At 43.6% G+C, this 22,553-nt stretch overlaps 1 protein-coding gene across 3 annotated transcripts in view; it reads left to right on the top strand.

Annotated features, from left to right (window-relative positions):
- The window catches only part of LOC138763967 (dihydropyrimidine dehydrogenase [NADP(+)]-like), a 1,056,199-nt gene that overhangs the window by 920,820 nt on the left and 112,826 nt on the right, over positions 1-22,553 (top strand). The window lies entirely within an intron of this gene.

A 22,553-nucleotide genomic window follows, 5' to 3' on the forward strand; every position in this document is an offset into this window, starting at 1 on the left:
AATGAAACACAATACTCCCAAGCCATCGCAGGGAGTATTTACTGGATCAGGATATCTGCAGTTGAAAGACACATTAAGCAAATGACAGCTGGAGCATTATGTTCCTAAGGGAAAGGGTGCATTGGCTGGATGGACAATTATAGGGTTTTATGGGATGACACCATTCCCAACAGCACAGGATGTCATAAATAGTGAACTCACGCTATTGAAAAGTAAAGCCTTCCATCAGTGTGCAGAATTTGTCACCAAAACAAAACTGAGCAGGCAAAAGCCTTGAAAATCTTTCACAGAACTGGCACAGTTAGCGTAGCACTGAGTGCAGTGCTATTACCCAGATTTGAATCTAGCTCTGTCTGTAAGGAGTTTGAACATTCTCTCTTTGACCTGTGTGGGAGCCAGTGTAATTCCCACCACCAGACATTTACATCCCCTTCTCCTCTCGCCGTGCCCGCAGGGATCATTCCCATCATGACTCCCTCGTCCTCTTCTCCCTCCCCACCAATCATTTCTTTGGCACCTACCCCGGTGACCACAGGATATGTTCCCCCTTGCACCCACAGCTCCTCCCTCATCTCTTGTGAATCTGCAGCTCATCTGCTACATCCAGTGCTCCTGTTACGGTCTCCTCTACATTAGAAAGATTGGGCACAGACTAGGAGGTCACTTCATTGAGTACCTCGGCTTTGTCTGCCTCAATAGTGGGGATCTCTCAGCAGCCATCCAATTGAATTCACCACCCCCTTTCCTTGCTGACATGGCTTTCCATGGTCTCATGCACTCCCAGACTGAGGTCACCTGAAAAGTGGAGGAACATCACTTCATCTTTCATTCAGGCACCTTGCAACTGGATAGCATTAACATTGACTTCTCCAATTTCTGTTAACCACCCCACCCCCAACCTCCATCTTCAACCCCTGTCTTCTTTCCTCTACTTCCGTCGTTCTCTCTTTCTCTTCACTTTTTTATCTGTCTCCTTTCACGGAGCCAAAATCAATTCTCACCTTTCCTCTTATCATATCCAATTAACACCTTCTGTTTGTTGGTCTGGACTCCTCCCCCAGCCATTCCTCCCCGCCCTTTTCTCTCCCAGACTTTATTCAGACACTTGCCTGCATTTTGCTCATACCTTGAAGAAGGGCTCAGGCCTGAAACATTGGTAATATATCTTTACCTCCCATGAACGCTTTGAGACTGACTGAGTTCCTCCAGCATTTACTCTGTGTTTTTACTACAATCACAGCGTCTGCAGACTTCTGTGTTTCACTCCTGCGTGGGTTCTCCCCGAGTGCTCCAGTCTCCTCCCTCCATCCATGGGGTTGTAGGTTAATTAGGTGAAATTGGGCAGCATGAGTCTCAATGACTGGAATCAGCTTCTACCGTGTTGTAAATTTTTTTAAAAGTACAATGGCCTCTGTCTATGTGGCAGCAATGTGTGGTCACCCATGCCTCAATGGGTCATATACTTGTCTTCAGACCAGATGGTTGTGAATTAAAGTCCGACTCCAGAGATTTGAGCATACAATGCGGCATAATTCTCCATTCCAGTAATCTCTTGTATATTTGGAAGTGATGACATGTTAAACCAAGAAGCTACCTTCTGTCCCAAGTGCGGCAGACACTTTCATGATTCTGCCTGTAGAAAAGCAGGCATTCTCCTGGCTAATTTTCAATCTCCCTCACCATGTAAGGAAGAATAAATCTTATCCAGTTGCTATCACATTTGTGTATTACAATTGTAGTGTGCAAATTGGTTGCCATATATCCCATAATATATACTGTTTTTCCAAAGCACATTATTGCCTATACAGCACCTTAGGTCATACAAATGTTTTGAAAGTTGCCACCTATTACTGCAAACACACTGGGCTCTAAAACCTCTTGGGTGCTTATTATATTCTCAAAAGATACTGTGAAACCCTTTTGCTCAGCCAACGTTGCTTTCTGAAGATAGATCCAATTCCTTAGACATTTGACTAATGAATGAATAGGCCTATGCTGTACCCAGCTGCTTCTGTTCATTTGCCGCTGCCTTGATTTGCTTCAGCTCATATGCATTTCAACTGGTGCTCCCATTTCAAGTTCTGTGCCTGAATGTCCCTGATCCATCCCAATGGACTGTTTGATGCACCATGCTATGAAGTGCTGAGTTGCTCCCAAGCTGGACCTGCCAGCATTTCATGGGAAGATCATACAAAAAGGAAAAAAAAGGACAGGTGTCTTACAATGGTGTCAGGAGAGAATCCCTTCAAACCGAGGTAGCTTGCCAAGGAACTGTGAAAATATGCCTCTGCATAACTGTGTGAATGAAATGAAATTAATAAAAACAAGATTATTGATCTGTGAGCCATCCAGATGGCAAACCTTCACTCCTGCGTACCTTCAATGGACTTGGAACCAAATAATTCAAAATTAATGCTTAGGAACTTGTAGATTTGGGGAGGGCGCTGGAAAGAGTTACTGTATATGCTCATGTAATGGTCTATCCCATGTAAATTTGACCCCTTAATTTTGGCCCTGTCCACGACTCCCTAACTGCAAACCCTTGCCAAGGCCATCCAACCATCCAAGCTTCCAACATCTTGAACGCCCACCCATCCGAGCTCCTGATGGCCCAAAGGTGGACTTACCACCGGCCCTGCCCATCCGAGCTCCCGGCGCCTTGAACGACTCAGGTATTTACCACAGTCAAAAGTAGTATCCATGTAAACCCCCCTCAGATTTCACCTGAAAAATTGATCCCCAAAACCTGACAATTACATGTGTATATACAGTACATCCTTGGGAAAAGTAGCTTCAACCCATGGCCTTCTGAATGTCACTTAGAGAGAGCGAGGGATCAGCATCAAAACTACTTAAGAAAGCAGGATGATATTCAAACATGTTCAAGAAGTTGGAAGGCTCGAATTTACCTGAGAGTTAATTGTGGGCATAGCCTGCGCTCAGAGAAATTCGGTAATCACATCTTTGCACCCAGAAGGATCAGAAGTGATTTCCTTGGCCTTTCGAGCTAGGGCTGAGTTCACTCCACAGAATTATTTCCGATCCCTAAGGAGAGCGAACAGTCTCCGTCTTGCTGGATAAACTATCAAACATGCGCTAACCAGTTGCCTCCCCTGGGACCCTTCCCAGCTGACTGGGATGACCATGAAGTTAAGCCCCACTCTGCTCAGAGTAAAAGGTAAAGGTTCCATTATTGTCACATAATACTTCATATAGAATGTAACATATCTGAAATTCTTTAACTGCTGTCTACCGTAAGGCAGACAGAGAGTCGCCACTTTGTCCAACGCCCCTCACAGAAACCTACAGCATCTGGTGATTCCTAGGCCTTCTCCCCTCCAAGTACTGAGCAGTCCTGAGCTTGCTTAGCGTCCGAGATCAGAAAACCTCAGGCGTATTCAGGAGTAAACCCCAACTTCTCCATCCTCCCGTCAGACCCACCACCACCTCTCCATCTGCCCTCACAACTAATTCCCCACAAGCACCTCGTCGTGGATAAGGTAGACAGCCAGCATCTTTTTTTTCCCCAGGGTGGGAGGAGTAAACATCCGAGGACACTTTACAGTGAAGGGAGGAAAGTTTCAGAGAGACATCAGGGGTAACAGAGAGTTGTGGATGCCTGGAATGCATTCCCAAGGGTGGTGGTGGAGAATTAGTAGCATTTAAGACAGGCACAAAGATGAAAGAAAAATAAAGGGTTATGAGGTAGGGATGGTTTAGTATTTTTTTGGGGGAGGTAGGTATATTTAGAGTAGGTCTGCACAACATTGTGGACTGAAGGGCCTGCACTCTGCTGTAATGTTCTGTTCTATGTTGTATTTGCTTCAGGTCTGAAGGTCTTATTCCAATCTCTTTTCCCCAGTTATTGACCAGCTACTGGACAATTCAAATGCGCTGAGCAATTCCCCCCACCACCCCACACCCCCCCCCATCTCCCCCTCTCTCACGAGTCCAGGGTAGAATCAATTGGAATAGAACATGCAGAGGAATTCTGGTAATGATGTGGTTTCAGGATACACTTCCAAGATTAATGGTTGTCAGTATCAAGCTATTTACATGAAAAATGGGCACTGGGCAGCTGGAACAGAAAGAAAGGAAAGGTCAGACTGGATTTTAACTAACAGATGCTGGATAGTTTGAGAATGGCAAGTTGATCAAATTTTAAGAGCCTGAAAGTTCAATGCCGCCTGGATACACTATAGAAACTCGTGGAATTTATAGAGAGATGATTAGAGGGAGACAGCTGGGACCTGGGTTGGCAATAAAGCATAATCAGATGGTGATCCCCTCTTTAAGCTGGCTTGTATCTGTGAATTAGTGGGGTAGATAGGAATGGAGATGTCTTTCTTTACAGAACTGCTCATGGTCTAGCCTCAGGAGTAACAGCCACACTCACCCCTCCTGCTGTTTTATCCATGGCAGAATATCCCACCCCATTCACCACCCTGCTTAATCATATACTTCCATCCCTCCAGTATCATCAAGGATTGGACATGTTCTCTGGGGTAATGGCCTATCCCATGCTCCCGTGCTCCCTGTTTGTTAATTAAACTTACCTTTCAAGCAGGGAACTTGGTGAGGTATAAAGTTGCAATATTTGACCCCCAATTCCACTTCCTGAATATCTGACCTGCTTGTCTGACCCAAGTCTTGTCCATATTGAGGTCATTTCAACAGACCCATAAGAGTGGCAGAGATGATCACTGGTGTCTACCCCACCACCACGCCCCCCCCCCAATCAATGTAATCTACCAAGATCATTATCTGAAGAGGGTGGCATAGTTGGCATAGCGGTTAGCGCAATGCCTTAACAGCACCAGCAATCCCATGCACACTGTAAGGAGTTGATACGTTCTCCCCGTGTTTGCGTGGATTTTCCCCGAGGGCTCCAGTTCCCTCCAACCATTCAAAACCCACTGGGGCTGTAGGTTAATTGGGTGTAAATTGGGCAGAAATGGCCTGTAACTGTGCTGCATGTCTAAATATTTTTTAAATTAAAATGGTTGTGAATCCCTTCCACCCCACTCAAACCATTGTTCAGCTGCTCCCATCAGGAAAGAGATACAGGAGTGTCAGAGTCAATGCCACCAGGCTGAAGAACAGCTTCTTCTCACGGGCAGTGAAAATGCTGAATGACCAAAGGAACTGCTCACACTATCCATCTGAGACTCTCGTATTCATGAAACAATATTTATCTATTTATTTGTGATATGAATACTAGGCCTGCATATATATTGTCTGTCTGCATGTGTGTTATGTCTCATTGTGTGTCTGCATGTTTTGAACCGAGCATCGGAGAACGCTGTTTCATCTAGTTGTACAACCTCCTTTGAAGAAGACCGCAGAGCCCACCTCACTGACAAAAGGCAAAGGAGGAAAAGCCCAACACCCAACCCCAACCCACCAATTTTCCCTTGCAACCGCTGCAACCGTGTCTGCCTGTCCCACATCGGACTTGTCAGCCACAAACGAGCCTGCAGCTGACGTGGACATTACCCCTCCATAAATCTTCGTCCGCGAAGCCAAGCCAAAGAAAGAAGAAAGAAAGACTTGTGCAATCAGATGACAATAAACGTGACTTGATTTCCACACGTGTGTTGTTCACAACTTTAGGATAATGCAAAATTGTATTTGTGGCACAGTTCCTGTTCTCCTTACCCTTAGTTTCATCTCAGCCATAACACCAGTGATGTTGCTAGCAGTTTTTCAAGCTTGTCAATAAGAAGCTGGTGCAGTGATATCAGGGAGTTGCATGCATTAAATTAAGACCTGTGCAGACTTGATTTCCTGTGACTTATTGTAATTGATTCTTTGTTGCATTTGGCGAGGCAAGGAGCAGTTACATGCAAATAAAGAGCTTAGATGAATATGGCAATAATTAGCTACTGTTATTTCTAAACTGATAAATATCCCATCAAAGTTAACAAAAGCTGTGCTGGACAGTGTGGAAAAGCATTTGCCGCAAATGAGAGCAATCTAGTGGTCAGGGCAATAATGTGCAAGTGCAATTCAACAATATCCAAAGTACAATTCTGATACAATAATAAATTGGTCTTAAGAAATCCATAAGGTTTGCTTTTAATTAATTAGCAAAATATTTGATGATCACAAAAAAAATTCAACAAATAAAGCACTCAATCAGCAACACCCAGTGGAAAAAATATCCTGGTATTATTAGGCATCATATTAAGCGCCTCTTTGTTTACAAACGCAGATATTTTGCAGATGCTGATTACCTTGAAGAATCTCAATTTAAGCTGCATTCCCTTGTTATTAATTCAATACAGGATTCTCCTTCTGTAAAATCACACTTAGAGCGCAGAAAATATTACCACACTACAGATTTTAAAAAATATATTTGCTCAGAAATATCATGCTGAATTAAAACAACACGTTATTTTTAATGGGAAGAAATACACAGAATTGTAGAACAGTTACAGCTTAGAAAGAGCCCATCAAATCCAGCAAATGTAGCAGTACACAAGGACACAGAACATTTTAATGTCACTTTACCACTTTTAGCATAGCATGGTAGCATAGTGATTAGCGCAAAACGCTGATCTATTTTAAAGGGGCAGCTCAGTTGGCATCGCGGTTAGCGCAACACCTTTACAGCGCCAGCGATCGGGAACAGGGTTCGAATCCCGCGCCGTCTGTGAGGTGTTTGTACATTCTCCCCATGTCTCCGAGGGTTTTCCCCGGGGACTCCGGTTTCCTCCCACCATTCAAAACATACCGGGGGTGTAGTTTAATTGGGCGTAAATTGGTCAGCACAGGCTCGTGGGCTGAAATGGCCTGTTACCGTGCTGTATGTGTAAAAATTTTAAAATAAATTAAATTTTTTAAAAAATTAAATTTACATTTACATTTAGAATGTGGGTTGCATTTAGATTCTTCAAGGTTGTAGGTCAATTGGGTGGCATGGGCTTGTAGCCCGAAGGGCCTGTTATCAAGCTGTTTGTCTATAAATTTACCACTTGATTTATCTGTTGATATTAAAAAAAGTAGATGCAGTTTAAAATGACCACATTAATTTTCCACTCCACTCTTTCTTATTGGTCAGTGGCCTCGCACTTATAAGGCCAACAGTAAGCTTCAGGAACAACCATTTGGACACGTTGCAATCTTCGGCCCACTATGTCTATGTCGATCTTCATATCTATCTATACTAACCCCACTTATTCCTCTTATAAATGTGGCTTTTAAATGTTGTTACTATTCATGCTTCCTCTGACAGCTCACTCCAACTACTATCTGGAAAAACCTACCCCTCAGATCACATTGAAATCTCCTCCTGTCACCTTAAACCCATATCTGCCTATGTATCCTATCTATGCCTCTCATATGTATTTATGTACATTAAAAATCCCTGTTATCCGCAATTCAAGCAACCAGCAAAAAAAAAATCACAGAAAGTAAATGGATTAAAAATACAGAAGTTTAAAATTGGCACACCTTGCAGTTAGTTTTCCATTCACATAACACAAAGTCTCAAGCGACCGGACCATTAACTTACCCGGCTTCTACCTATACCTGTAGGTTCCGGATACCAGGGGATTTCTGTACCTCAGAGTCTTTTGCTCCAAGAGAAACAGGCCCAGTCTATCAATTTTCCCTCGTAAACATGTCTTCCATTCCTTGTTCCAACATCCCTGTTAATCTTTTCGGCACCCACTCTTGCTTAATCACATCTGTGGTGTAATGTAGAGAAAAGAACTGTATACCCTAGTCCAAAGTAAAACAAAAGTCTGCAGACACCATGGGTGAAGTAAAACACAAGGCTGGAGAAACTCATCAGGTGACACAGGGTACGATATACAGCAAAGATAAAGATACACACATAACCAACATTTCAAGCTTGAGGCCTTCAACAAGGTATGAGCAAAATGTAGGCAGGTACTTGATCAAAATGGAGGGAGGTGGGGGGCTGAGGTGGAGCACAGCCCCAAAGCAGGAGGTAATAGGTGGTAAAAGAGGGGGGGTAATAGAGTGCCTTCCCTCCCTTTAGGGCACCTGCCTACATTTTGTTCATAACTTGAAGGTCTCAAGCTCGAATCATTGGTTATGTATCATTATCTTTGATACATAAAGGACACTGTTTTTCCAGCTGAGTTTCTCCAGCTTTGTGTTTTTATTGTCCAAAAGTGGCCGAACCAATCTTTTGTACCACCTGTAACATCACAACCCTTGTGGACTCAATATTGAATTCCACTACGATAGGTAACTTGATATCTCTGTCTATATCAATTGCCCATCTATGGTACTGACTCTGTTGTATCCTTCATTTTACTTTTTCCCTGTGGGAGTGGAAGGCATGCGTAGCCTAACCTTCCAGCCATGCCCTCTTACTCTGAACAATCTTTTGTCCATGTTCTCATCCTCCATCTGCTCCTATACCCAGGTAACCTTGTTTACAGCTCATCTCCATGATCGCCCTGGTTTTGCTCTGCCAGAGACATCCCCTCTCCCCCACCCCCCTGCATCTTAATGACATTATTTTGTCCACTTCCCCGTTGTGACAAAGAGTTTTTTTGATGTGAAATATTATCTTGTGTTTTTTTCTTGTCCCACAGATGAGGTTTGACCTCTAGAATTTTTCCTTTTTTTTTAAATTTAAGATTCAGATCTTTGATGTGGTGCATAAGAACACCAGATGACAATTTTCTAATTTCCAAAAATCTGCTTCCACACAAAGCAGCACATACACAGGCTTTCAAATGCAAGCCACAATCTAAAGATGCAATGAAACTTTTGATTTATAGTGTTTGATTTAGTTAAAACCTAAATGTAATCAAAGACCTCAGAAATATTTAACCAATGTTAAAGCAAAGTGCGACAGCAGCTCCCACTTATGTTCTCGCATGTAAACTAACTCGTATCAAACATTTCAACATGAGAGACTCTAACACCTTTGTAGTTCATAATGGCTCAGATTTTACTGGGTTTTGGCAGCTGTTCCATTAGGATCTGCAAGAATATGTCAGGATAATGCCAGCATGGTTTGGGATTTCTGCATGAGCAAAGAAGTCCTTAACTTTCTTGCTGAACTCTGCCCATGATTTCCTGGGTCATCGAAGGATCCCAAAGCCAAATTGTTGACTGATCATTTATCTCTATGGATGGTACCTTATATATGGAGGAGCTCTAGCGCCTCTTTTGTTCATTCTTTCCCAGTTATTTGCTGGTCGTGTTTCACCACTCAATCCTTCCTGGACTTCTACGGTGAAACAGAAGCTTTTTGAGTGTCCCCAAAACTTAGCCAGGAAAACTGTGCTCCTTTCATTTCCTCCCTCGGCCCCCCTCCAACCCCCACCTTTTTATTTAGGCGTCTACCTGCTTTACCTGACCCTGGTGCTCAGTACCAAAACGTTTGTTATATTTTACCTCCTATAAACACTGTGTGACCCATTGAGCATTGCCTGTACTTTTTTTTGCATTGCAAGGAAATCTGCTATAAAAATCCTGTGCCTAATTGTTGAATGGGGACATTATAGGGTTACAGTAGGAGACAGCAAAAATTCATTCCCAGATGAACTTGATGCCTTCTATGCCTGATTCAACCACAAGAACAAGGAAGAACCACCACTGGTCAGCCTCAGGTTCCCTGATGATCCTCTCCTGTCCGTTTCTGAGGATGACGAGTGGACTGTCTTCAGGAGAGTGGAGCCGAGGCAAGCACCCGGTCTGGATGGAGTACCCGGATGAGGATTAAAAATCAGTGCTGACCAAATTAACAACGGATAACTTCAACATCTCACTCTGGCAGGGCGTGGTCCCTACCTGTTTCAAACAGGTGTTAATCATACCAGTGCCCAAGAAGGTGTGGTAACCTGCCTAAATGACCAGTAATTCTTGCGTCAACAGTAATGAAGTGTTTTGAAAGGCTGGTGTTGAAGCATATCAGCTCCTGTCTGAGCGGCGACATGGATCTATTCCAATTCACCTATTGTAACAATGGTCTACGGCTGAAGCCATCTCACTGGCCCTGCACAGAGCCCTGGAACATTTGGTCAGCAAAGATGCATAAATCAAGATGTTCTTTATCAAGTATATTTCAGCATTTAGCACCATCATCCCTTCAAAAATGATTAGCAAACTCAAAGACGTGGGACTCTACACCCTACTGTGTAATAGGATCTTTGATTTGCTCAGTTCCAGACCATAATCAGTGAGGATTGGAAGAGCATCTCCTCCACAATCTCCATGAGTACCAGAGCATCACAGGGCTGTATTATTATCCCCCGCTCTACTTGCTTTTCACCTATGTCTGTGTGGCTCTGTACAACAACAACCCTATCTACAAATTCGCTGATGATCTCACAGCAGTGGATTATGTAAAAAAGCACGATGAGGCAGTATACAGGAGGGAGATGAAAACGTAGCCGAATGGTGCACCAACAACAAGCTCGCACTCAATCTCACCAAAATCAAGGAGTGGTTTGTTGACTTCAGGATGGGAAAGCCAGATGTATATGATCATTGGGGGATCAGAGTTGGAGAGGTTGAGCAAATTTAAGTTCTTGGGAGTCTCTATCTCGGAGGATCTTTCCTGGACCCAACACACCAGTGGCATCATGAAGAAAGCACGTCAGCACCTCTACTTCCTCAGGAGTTGGCAGCACCTAGGATTTTGGCACCAACCACAAGGGGTGCAGACTCTAGGGAAGTGGAGGACTAGCAGAGAGCACCAGAAAATGAGGAGACCACCCCCTTGCCTAAGAAGGAGAAGCAGAGGAGACAGCCCATGGGACGAGGACCACGGCAGGGGACCAAGGACCCATACAGAGAACGGGCTGTTGGTGAATCGAGGTGAAGAACCCATGGAAGCAGCTGCAGGCTGCTGGATACTATGGTAAAGGGGCGCACCAGGCTGCAGACTGCTGGCAACTGGCTAAAAACTGACTGAAGGAGTACAAGGTATTGGAACTGGGATACGAGAGAGTGCTGAGGGCATTGAAGGGTTCCTAATGGTTCCCATGGGTGTAAGGCTCAGAAAAAGGTAGTGGACACAGCCCAGGATGTCACAGGGAAAACCGTCCTCATCATTGAGAAAATCAGATGTGTTGGAGAGTAGCAGCATTCGTCAAGGATCCACACCACCTAGCACATGCTCTGTTCTCACTGCTACCATCAGTTTAGAGGTACAGGTGTCACAAGACTCGCACCACCAGGTTCAAGAATAGCTGCTACACCTCCACTATCAGACTCCTCAACAATAAACTCAGTCAGGGCACATTTAAGGATTCTTACTTATTTTTTTCTTTCTGTATTGCACAGTTTGTTCACATTACTTTATTTGTTTACATGTGTATATTATGTATATGTGGTGCGTTGTCAGTCAGAAGCAAACACACAAAATCAAAAGACTGTACAACAGGCTTTATTCGACGTAAACATCCACAGAGCCAGCTGTGAGGAGAGCTGCTGTAAACTCTGAGAGTGTCTTCGCAGAGCCGGCTCAGGCTTATATCCCGGAGGGTGATTGACACCCGACCGGTGGGACTTGGTCTATTCAGGTCAGCTGATTGATAGCCGGCCAGGTGTTGTCTTGTCCCCATGCTCTTCTGCAGATGCAGAGGTTGCCTCCTGCAGTCGGCCAATGGTGTACCACCACAGTACAGTTTTTCTTTTGCACTACCAATGAGTGCTCATTTGGCCTCGCCCTCAGGAAAAAGAATCTCAGGGTTGTACGCGATCCCATAAATGTACTCTGACAATAAATCTGAAATCTAGCATGGCAGTTCGCACAACATTGTGCCTGCGACCCAGATCTAAACCCGGTGCTGTCTGTAAGGAGTTTATTTGTTCTCCCCGTGTCCTCAATGGTTTCCTCCAGTTCCCTCCCACATGGACACATGGGCTCAAGGGCCTGCTACCGTGCTGTATCTCAAAATTAAAATGACATATTTTGTGATCCACTAGGTACTGCAGTGGTGGGCCTTAAGAACTTGACCATCACTCATTTCACAGTCACAAATGCACTGTTGGTTATAAATAGAGGCAGTTTGAAAAGGGAAAATGTGTACATTGTGTATCAACGATGTAGAAGTCAATGAAAATCAAAAGAAAAGTGCAGATACCAGAAACCCAAATTAAAAACAGAAAATGCTGGAACCACAGCAGCATCTGCGGAAAGAGAAACAGTTCTCTTTCAGGTCTGGGAAAGAGAGAAAAAATTAGAGAGTAGCTAGGGGAGAAATTAGAGGACTATAGGAAATATTTCTTGTGGGATGAGTTCCAAGTGGGTTAAAGGAGACAATTACAAGAAGATTATAGATCCAGATGAAGAATCTTGACCAAAACGTTGACTGTCCATGTCACTGCCTTTAGATGCTGGGTTCCTGCAGAACCTCACCTTTGGCTCCAGATTCCAGCATCAGACATGGTCTATTGTTGGATTATGTTTCTTTGCCTGGGCAATGTGCCTTAACAGTGAGACTGTGGGACATGCCCAGCAGGGCAAACAAGAAAACCAGAATAAATCAATGACAGGCAGCAGGCCATTTCTTTTATAGAGAGAAGAATATGCAACCCAAATCTGAAAGGCTGATTTTTGTTTCACCAGCATTTTCTATTTTTACTTAATCCACTATTTACAATATACTTTTTCCAAATCTCTTACAGAAAATTAATTATATTCCTTGAAACTTTTATGCATTAGTTTAATAACATTTATTTCTAACTGAATGAGATGTCTTTAAATAGTTGTGCATTGGACACAGTCAGTCCCCTACAAATAGTAACAAATGGAGGATATAAAATACCAATTTGCTGTATTTATGATCCTGATAAAAACGAGCACAAATTTATCAGCTCAATTGGTATGATTAATTTTGATTTCCAGGGGGAACAAGTAATGTGTGTGTCTACTTGAGTATGTTATTGAGACACAAAAATCCAAGATGCATTTCAGATCTTGTGCATGGTGGATTTGATAGAGTGGGTCTGATATTATTTTGAATTGATTATCCATCCCCAGGTTCCGTGTGACAAAAACATGTCAATAAAGTCATAGGAGGGGAATCAGGCCATTTAGCCAATCAACTCCAAGCCTCCAATCATCATAGCTGATTTACTCTTTGTTATTGGCCCAGAGGACCCCAAACCCAGCAGCAATAGAAATTCACCAAGACAAATAGTTACTTAAATAAAAGTTACATTTAATTTTCTTTAAACATAAAAAACAGGATCAGTCTTTAACTTATTACTAATAACTTAACCCCTTTCTAATTCTCAGCACATGTGTATATGTTCAGCCAATTCTTACACTATGCACATAATTTAATATTTATGAATTTACCTTAAAGGTAAATGGTTACCATTCAGGAAGGTTCTTGTTGGTTTCAGCGAGATATTTGTTGCTCGTTGGACTCACAAACTGATGTCCTCCGATCAGTCACTTCAGTGTCTTGCCGAAGTAACTTGCCCCATCATGAGTTTTCCAAATGATAGCCTCTTCTTCCAGGTCACCACAAAGTTCATTTTGTTTCCCTTATGTCAGGAGAAACAGTCTATCCAGCCATTTCCTTTTGTAAGGACGACAAGAGTTTTCAACAGGCTGAACTCAGAACTCACAACCTGTCTTCAAAATGGGGTTTTCAACAAGCCTGCCAGTTTGCCATGTTGCAACATCAAAAGCTACTGCAGAATTGACTTCTCTCTCTCTAAGAGAAGAATCCTGTTTTTTTTTCCTCCTCTCTCTGCTTGTAAAAACCAGAACCCCTCCCAAGGCTCCAAACCCAATCCTTGAAAGATCTTTATCAGCACTTGAGTCTGGACTTTTCCATTTGCATGTGCTTTGAAATTCTTTCCAAAGCAGTGCCATTGTCTTTTACAAACCCACTGGCGCCTGACTGTCCAGCTTCAGCAAAGTGCTTGCATTTTAAATGAGATGTGAAGTGTAAGAATCTGTTTGTGAAGTGACCTACACTAAGCACCTCCAATCTATCTCTTTTAAAAACATTTTTATATCATATAATATATAACCCATAACATATCCTTTACAGCCCTATTCTCCTGCTATTTTCCCTATAACCCTTGTTTCCCTTTGTGATCAAGAACGTATCTACCTCCAACTTAAATATCCCCAATGACTTGGCCCCCCCACAGCCATCCGCAGCATTGAATTCCAAAAATTCACCACCCTCTGTGTCAAGAAATTCCTCCTCACTCTGTTCTATGGGAACAGTTTTGTATTCTAAGGTTGTGCCCTCTGGTCCCAGACTCCTCCACCACCACAGGAAACATCCTCTCCGCATCCACTCTATCTAGGCCTGTCAGTATTCGATAGGTTTCAATGAGATGCCCGCTCATTGTTTTAAATTCCAGTGAATATAATCCCACAAGCTCACAAGTCTCTCATTAAATATACTTAAGACATAATTAGATAGATTTTTGTCAAGTAGTGATTACTGATAATGGGAAAAGATGGACATGTGGAACTGTGTCCACAGCCAGATCAGCCATGATCACACTATGCATATTCACCCCCATTTTTAAAAAAAGTCCCAGGGGTGTGGTGCAGTCAGGTGCCCTCATAGGTTCAGTCTGTCTGACGGCCTCCTTTGGCGTTGTGATCAGCATGCCCATGTCCGGGGGTCTGGGATGGTCTCCATTGGCTGTGGTTGCTCCATCTCTGTTGGCCCGGCCGGGGAGCTGGGTGGGGGGTGGGGGAATGGGCGCATGTGTGTTGACTGGCAGGTTGGCCGAGGTGATGGGGTAGGGATCTGAGGCCCTGGAGAGCTGGCGAGGGTGGGGGTGTACCTGTCAGCTGGTTGAAGGGGGGGGGTCCATATGGTCCTGCATGTTCCAGGTCCCGGATGGGTACTGTGTCCTTGCACCCATCCGGGAATGCCATGTAAGCGTACTGTGGGTTAGCATGGAGCAGCTGGACGCTCTTGACTAGAGGGTTGGACTTATGGGTCCTCACGTGCTTGCGAAGTAGGATGGGCCTAGGGAATGTCAGACAAGTGGGTAAGGTAGTTCCTGACACCGGTCTCCTGGGGAATGTAAAGAGTCTCCCATGAGGTATCTCGTGGGTGGCCATACATAGGAGGGACTGGGTAGCGTGAAGGGCCTCTGGGAGGACTTCTTGTCTGTGGGGGACAGGAAGGCCCTTGGAAAGTAGTACTGCCTTCCAGACTGTACCATACTCTCGCTCCACCTGGCCATTCTCTTTGGGGTTATAGCTGTTGGTACGGCTAGAGGTAATGACCTTGGACAGCAAATACTAATGCTTTGTGGACATACCAGGGGTATGTGAAAATGCTGAACAGGTTGTTCAGAGCCATTATGATGGTGACTGTGGTCATGTCCAGGCAGGGGATGGCAAAGGGAAACCGTGAGTGTTCATCGATTATGTTGATGAAGTAAACGTTGAAAAGGGGCAAGTGGCCTTGATCAGGTATGACTGGTCAGGCGTGACCGGTCAGGTTGGTAGAAGCATGGTTTGCACTCTGCATAGACTCAGCAAAATTTTTTGTCAGCGACCTGAGTGAAAAAAACAGGTGATCCCAGGGTGGCAGAGGTCATCGTGCAGTGCCTGCAACCAGTCCATCTGTGCACTAGCACATGTCCCTGGAAACAATGCATCCAATGGCTCGTTGAGCTCTCCGGGCAGATACAGTATGCCATAGTTGTAGGTGGAGAGCTCAATTCTACACCTCAGGATTTTGTCGTTTTTGATTTTACCTCGCTGCTGATTGTTGAACATGAAGGCGACTGCCCATTGGTCAGTCAGAAGGGTAAAATACTTACTGACGAGGTAATGCCTCCAGTGCCATACTGCTTCAACTATAGCCTAGGCCTCTATCTCAGTGGAGAAGTGCCAGATCTCAGGGCCCTGAAGGGTGCGTAAAAACAACGCTACGAGCCTGCCTTCCTAGTTAAGTGTGGTGACCAGGAAAAAGTCTGATGCATCGCTCTTCACCTGTAATGGGGTGGATTCAACCACTGCATGCATCGTGGCCTTTGCAATGTCAGCTCTGATACAGTCAAATGCCTCACAGGCTTCTGCTGACAGGGGAAAATGGTGGCCCTGATGAGGGGACGGGCCTTCTCTGTGTAGCTGAGAACCCAATGAGCATAATTAGAGAAAAAACCCAGGCAATTTTTTAGGGCCTTGTGGCAGTGGTGGGGGGGGGGGGGGGTGAAAGGAGGGTGGAAGTTCTAACAGGGGGCAGGGTCTGGGCCGATGGCTCTATTCTCCACAATGCAGCCCAGTATAACCAGGTGACGTGTGTTGAAGACACACTTCCCTGTGTTGTACGTTTGATTGAGGCATTTCGCAGTGTGGAGGAATTTTTGGAGATTCTCGTCATGGTCCTGCCGGTTATGCCCACAGATGGTGATGTTATTGAGGTACAGGAAAGTGGCTCGCAACCCGTGATCATCCACCGTCCGATCCATCTCGCTGTGGATGACGGACACCCCATTTGTTACTCCAAAAGGGATTCTCGGAAAGTGGTACAGTCGACCATTTTCCTCAAAAGCAGTGTACTGTCAGTCCTCTGGGTGAATGGGGAGCTGGTGATAGGCAGACTTAATGACTATGGTCGAGAACACCCTGTACTGGGTGATCTGATTCACCCTATTGGAAATGCGTGGTAGGGGGTATGCGTCAAGCCGGGTGAACCTGTTAATGGTCTGGGAATAGTTTACGACCATCCGGTGTTTCTTCCCACTTTTCACTACCACGTCTTTTGCTCTCTAGGGGCTCGTACTCTGTTCTATCATCCCTTCGGCATGGAGGCATCTCACCTCGGACAATAAACGCCATGTATCCGTCACTATATTGCTAACTTTTAATGGCGATTGGCTTATTGTCTGGGGTGAGGCTAGCGAATAAGGTGGGGGGAAGGGATCCAGAGCATGGATATTGGCTGTGGTGATTGGGTTTGGGGCTGATGGTCGGCCACATGGTGAGGGAGGGGTGGATGGTCCACAAACTGTTCTTTACAAACCATGAGGGAGGGTGGGGTCCGTCACACTCCATGGTGATGCTCTTAAAGTTGCACTGGATGTCTAACCCCAATAAGATGGGTGTACAGAGCTGTGGCAGTACTAAGAGCTTCTTTCTTCTTTGGCTTGGCTTCGCGGAGGAAGATTTATGGAGGGGGTAAAAGTCCACGTCAGCTGCAGGCTCGTTTGTGGCTGACAAGTCCGATGCGGGACAGGCAGACACGGTTGCAGCGGCTGCAGGGGAAAATTGGTTGGTTGGGGTTGGGCGTTGGGTTTTTCCTCCTTTGCCTTTTGTCAGTGAGGTGGGCTCTGCGGTCTTCTTCAAAGGTGGTTGCTGCCCGCCGAACTGTGAGGCGCCAAGATGCACGGTTTGAGGCGATATCAGCCCACTGGCGGTGGTCAATGTGGCAGGCACCAAGAGATTTCTTTAGGCAGTCCTTTTACCTTTTCTTTGGTGCACCTCTATCACGGTGGCCAGTGGAGAGCTCGCCATATAACACGATCTTGGGAAGGCGATGGTCCTCCATTCTGGAGACGTGACCCACCCAGCGCAGCTGGATCGTCAGCAGCGTGGACTCGATGCTTAACATCCCAGTATATGCACCGTGCCTCGGATAGTCACTATCACATTACAACTGCCACGTACTTTGGCTAATTTGGATTGGGAGGCTAGTCTCAGGCTGCAGCCTGAGGAATTAGTGGTGAACAATGTTCAGGTGAATGAAGCTCACCGTGCTCCTACTGTTGAATAGGCAGGCAGTGGGGCAGCCGTTTATTTGGACGTCCATCATGGCTCTGGAAAGCTGGTGTGGTCTGTGTTGATCCAGGATTACCGATGCCAGCGTCAGCTTGTCGTTAAGGAGTTCAATTGGCTACTAGTGGTCCAATCAGATAGCCGCCCCATCTCGCGCACGCGACTCAGTCATTGTTTGCCGGAAGGGAAGAGGGGAAGCTGGAAGTGACAACATTGTAGTCCGGGATCTCCGTGGTGCGCATGTGCAGACATTCTAGGTCACTGGAAGTGGGAACGGAAGTGACTGCGTTAAAGATGATGGCCTCCATTCGCATGCAGTGCTGCTGGGCTTGGGGGCTTGCTTAGACTTACAGACTTTCGCGAAGTGTCCTTTCTTCCCATAGTTGGTGCAGACAGCGTCCTTGGGAGGGCAACATTTCCTCGGATGCTTGCCCTGCCCACAGAAGTAGCACTTCAGGAGGTCGTTAACTGCTGCGGAGATCAGCTCGGGTCGGGAGGGGGTTGCCGGTCCCGTCTCCCAAGATGGTGGTGCCCATGTCCCCCATGAGGTGGCCACGTGTTCACTAGAGAACGATTCTGCGGGGGGCAATGTCACATTATGCCATGAGGAGCGCCACGCAACCTACCGATTCACGTAGGATTATATGAAAAAAGAACATATTAAGAAAAGCTAACTTTGTAAAAACTGTTTTAAAGTATCTTAAAGTGATTAACAGAAGAAAAAAAGATGTCACCAAAAAATGAAAAAGCTACAAAGGTAATACCAATGAAAAAATCAGAAGAGAAGAAAAATGAGAGGTTGGGCCTACCTTGTCAATGAAGCAGGTGGCTCAAGTTGGTTCTGGATCTGTTGGTGAGGACCCAATGGAGGGATCTTCCTTCGGAGCTCTCTTGTGACGCCCCGTAAAGATGGCGCCGGGGGAAACGTTAAAACTGCATCGCGCATTCATGAGAAGTTGGGCAAGTGTGTGGCAGAGTGAAAGAAAATTGGAAAAAAACCATCGTCTTTTAAAGGGCCACTCTGGCGTTTCCACCTTCAGGAAGATGACACTTCTCCAGTGGAAGAGGACTCAGAAGAGTATGGAAGTTAAGAAGAAATGTAAAGTTCAGAAGAAGAAAGATTCAAAAACAAGAAAAACATTTTTTAGAAAAGAAATGAATAAAATTGAACCAAAAATAGATAGACTTTCTGATGCATTGGAGACTAAATTTAAACTTTTAACTTCAGAATTGAAAAGTCAGAGATTTGACAAAAGTGATAAATAATATTTCACAAAGAGTTGATAAAGTGGAAGAGAAAATTCAAGATGTATCTGAAGAATTACAACGTTTTGAAGAAAGATCAAATATAAATGAGGATACTGAAGAATTACAACGTTTTGAAGAAAGATCAAATATAAATGAGGATACAATGACCTGTTTGATCTGTATGAATGAAAAATTGCTTGAGAAAGTTGACATTTTGGAAAATTACAGTAGAAGAAATAATCTTAAAATTGTGGGGATTCAAAAGGCAAAGAAGGTCAAGATGTGATCCAATTTTTTTCAAGAATGGATACCAAAACTATTTGGAGAACATTTTGAGGATTAGCTTTTAATTGAGAGAGCTCATACCGCCTCGAGGTCAAAGCCGGGTCCTAACCAGAGACCTTGATCTGCCCTGATTAGATCTTTAAACTACCATGATAGAGAGAGGATTCTTGGTTTAACGATGAGAAGAGCTAGAGAACATGGACCTTTGAATTATGAAGGGGATAAGATTTTTTAAAATCCAGATCTGAGTTAAACTTTACTGAAGAAAAGAAGAGATTTTAATCCGGTCAAGAAGATTTTATGTGGTAAAGGTTATAGATTTGTTCTCTGTTATCCAGCTACTCTGAAAGTATTTCTACCAGATCAACAGAATATGTTTTTTCACAGGCCATATACTGGATGAAGAGTATGGGGAGAGTTTGTCTAAAATCAAAGTTACAAAAGAAACTGATTTTTTGCAATGAATCTGATGTTCAAGAGAGGGGGTGTTATTCCCGCTTTTTTATTCTCCTTTATTGGATGAAGAAATCTCATATTGGAAGGAATTGTTGGTTGAATAGAAAAGTTATTTTTCTCCCGTGGGGGTTGGGGGATGTGTTTGTTGATTTCTGGCGGCTGGATGTGTTTTCGTGGTTTGACCACTACCCGTAAAATGGAGGGTGGTAATGCCAGTATCTCTAGCATTTTGGAGAGGATTTTTTAATCTTTCTTTTTTTTAATAATAATCATTTATGATGTGCTTATTTTGAATCATTCTGATGATTTTTGGATTGACATTCAGGACCAAATTAATTTGTGGGAATTCTTCCTGGTTAGGAGTGACGGAAAGAGACTTTTTAAAAATGTACATATAATGAAAATGAATAAAACAGTTAAGATTATGAGTTTTAATATTAATGGAAATGCAGAAAAATAAAAAATTGTCTTATATTAAGAAATTGGGACTGGATATTACTTTTTTATAAGAGACTCTTTTAATTGAAAAAGAACATTTGAAATTATAAAGAGATTGGGTAGATCAGGTAGTTTTTTTTCTTTGTTTAATTCTAAAGCTAGAGGAGTGGCAATATTATTTAGGAAAAATTTACCACTCAAAATTAAAAATGTAATTACAGATCTGGTGGGTAGATATGTAATGGTAAAATATAAAATATTTTCTGAGGAATGGACTTTGTTAAATATATATGCACCAAATACAGATGATCAGAAATTTATACAAGACATTTTATTGAATTTAGCAGATATCCATGAAAATATTTTAGAAGGACGAGATTTTAATTTTTGTTTGGATCCTTTGCTGAATAAATCATCAAGGACAATAGTTGAATCAAAATTGGTTAAAATGTTATTTTTGTTGAAGGATTTAAATTTAAATGCCATATGGAGAAGGATACACCTTAAAGATGGAGAATATTCCTTTTATTCTAATAGATTTGATACATATTCCAGAATTGATTTTTTTTTTGGTTTCGGCTCAAAATCAATCAAGAATTTTGAATATCAATTATGAAACAAGAATATTATCTGATCGATCTCCATTGTTGATTGAATTGGAATTTTCTGGAAAAACAACACTCAGTCTATAGATAGAGATTAAATTCTTTATTATTGAAAAGGGAACATTTTTGTTTTTTTAAAGAAACTTTTTGCGATACAAATTTACATTCAACACAAGATAAGTTTAGTATTTGGGATGCGTTAAAAGCTTATTTAAGAGGACAAATTATAAGTTATGCTTCAAAAATTATAAAGGAATATATAGAAGATATAGATAAATTAGAAAAAGGAATAACAATGTTGGAAAAAGAAATTCAAAAATCACCTTCAGAGAATAAATAGAAATTTAACTAATGAGAACGATTCTGCGTTGTGAATGGCTAATTCCAGAGAGTTTGCCAGTTCGATTGTTTGAGGTAGGACATCTGCTACACAGGTGTCTCTGATCAGCAGCTGTGTATGCTGTTCAGCACTCACAGCCTGGCAGTTGCAGTCCCTTGCAGGGCCCTGACAGAGTTATTGAATGTTTCCCCAGGTCGTTGGCTGCGCGAGTGGAGTACATCCTGTGCATAGACTTCATTCACCTGTACCTTGTACTGGTCTTTCAGGATGTCCATGGCATCTTCGTATGCCTGGCAGTCCTGGACCATCTGGTAGACTCAGTGCACAATGTACAAAAATAGCAGATGAAGCTTGTCTTCATCGTCCTGGATCGCAGCTTCAGAGGCTGTGAGGAATCTTTCAAAACAGAGGTGTCAGAGCATGAATTTGATGGCTGCTTTGGTTCTCTTTAGTCGATCTCCAGGTGGTCCAGCTTCAAGTATTTGTCCATGTTCCGAAGAAACAAAGTCTTGCTAATAAAATTGATGCACTGTCAATTCTGCAAAGACTGAAGTTATTGGAACTGGAGGCTTTAATTAGCAAGAGATGGACAGCATCCCTTGTGTTGCTGGTTCACACAGCATCCCTTGTGTTGCTGGTTCACACTGACCCGGGCTTGAACTGGGGGTAGGGTTGTGGCATGTCAGCCTTTATGGGGGAATAAAGGGGAGGAGTCACGAGCCAGCCATTGAGGGCAGGGTCAAAGATAAAAGGTCATATCATTTACATATACAATAGTGGTTTCACCACAATATGCAAATAAACAGATAAATATTCCGGTGTAAATATGAGAGTCACGGACGGTGAGAGTGAGCAGTTTCTTTGGACGCTCAGCATTCTCACTGTCCGTGGGAAGAGGCTGATCATCAACCTGGTGGTGCTGGCTCTGATACTCCTGTATTTCTTTCGGAGCAGTTGTGCGTGGGTTGGAACGGGCCCTCAATGACTTGGCGTGCCCTCTTCAGACAGCAAACCTGGTAGATCACGTCTGTGGGGTGGGAACCTCTCACAGTTTACCAATTCCGTCACTTGCCCCAGACCTATGCCTTCCATCCGGTCTTCATTATTACCAGTCAATGAAGGGTTCTGCCACAAAACATTAGCTATTGGTTTTTAGTTTTTTTTTGCTCCTACTGATGTGGCTTGACCTATTGAGTTCCTTGAGCAGATTGTTCATTGCTCCAGGTTCCAGCATCTACAGTCTCTCATGTGTCTATGATGTATTGTCTGTTTTTGAAAATAACTTAGGAAAACGTACTGAGACATCCTATTGCCAATGGAGTGTGATACCTACATCTCAGCAAGACACTGCCACACAGGCTAAGAAAATTGTAACAAATGAAAAATTAGCCACATGAGAGAAAGTAGAAGAGTTTCTGTGAATGAGGGACAAGAAATATTCATGAGCCTGAAATAGAGTGCGGAAAAT

Source organism: Narcine bancroftii, chromosome 5 (assembly GCF_036971445.1).
Source record: "Narcine bancroftii isolate sNarBan1 chromosome 5, sNarBan1.hap1, whole genome shotgun sequence".
In the NCBI taxonomy this organism is placed as follows: domain Eukaryota; kingdom Metazoa; phylum Chordata; class Chondrichthyes; order Torpediniformes; family Narcinidae; genus Narcine; species Narcine bancroftii.